Source organism: Helicoverpa armigera, chromosome 16 (assembly GCF_030705265.1).
Source record: "Helicoverpa armigera isolate CAAS_96S chromosome 16, ASM3070526v1, whole genome shotgun sequence".
Taxonomy (NCBI): domain Eukaryota; kingdom Metazoa; phylum Arthropoda; class Insecta; order Lepidoptera; family Noctuidae; genus Helicoverpa; species Helicoverpa armigera.
Window position 1 is genome coordinate 10,258,169 of NC_087135.1, and position 1,085 is coordinate 10,259,253.

Genomic DNA, 1,085 nt, shown 5'->3' on the forward strand with positions numbered 1-1,085 from the left:
TGCTTCGCATAATGTCGACCAAAATAAGACGGAAATAATGAAACTCATAAATGAACGTTTAAGTCAAATTGATGAAGGGATTTTGGGTTAATATACTTGTCGACATGTACAAAAGAAAAAAGAAGAATACTTTAGACATTTTGACATGGAGTCAAAATTTATAATTGACCTTGGTGAGAGTAGCGAATCAGAAAATTCATCATTTGATTTTTCAAGTAGCGATTCAGAATAATTATAAATAAATAAACATTAAATTACATAATAACTGTTTGTCTTTAAATAGCCGTACACAAACCCTAAATAACTGTATTTGTACCCGACTGTACCTGTTGTCACGCACACAAAGTCACTGTATATGTACAAGGGTTACCCACACATAAGGCCGCGCGCAAGACTGAGTTGAACTTACTATACTGACTATAGTGCCACTTTGATGATTATCTATGTGGTCAGCGATGTATACTTTGGAGTTATTTATTGATATCTTTAGTAGCATCCGTAACTTACTATCAACTGGGTATTTTCACATTTACATTGTCTTTTTGAGGTTTAAGTGAAAAAGGCATTTTTCCAACATGCCAAATATTTATCTGGCAGAATTAAGAACAATGATAATTAAAAAAAAAAACTAGGTACGTGATTTGAAAAAGTCCCTAGTTTTACTTACATTTTGGTGTAGCTTTTGCATACTGATGACCGCTAATGGGTTTAATTGGTACTTTACCCATTTAAAACAAATATTATTGCGATAATTGAAGCAATCGTACTGAAATAATTTTCATTGGCTGTTATATCTACCTCCTGCCTACGTTGCGTTGTGAGTATGTAACCTATCAAATTCTATTATCCTACAAATACAACAGTTGGATACTGCATGCCACTTGGGGCTTAGCCAACTTGTAATCGGGCAATGTCCAGTTATATTAATGAACAATGCTTCTGTCGCAATTTCAAGGAAATGTCGCAAATAAGTTTAAAACACAAATTACACTAACTTCAGCTTGAGGCGTCGACTGCTTTTGTTTATATCATGAAAAGCCTTTTTACATCTATTAAAGATGATTTAAGCCGTACCCGTGTCAAGT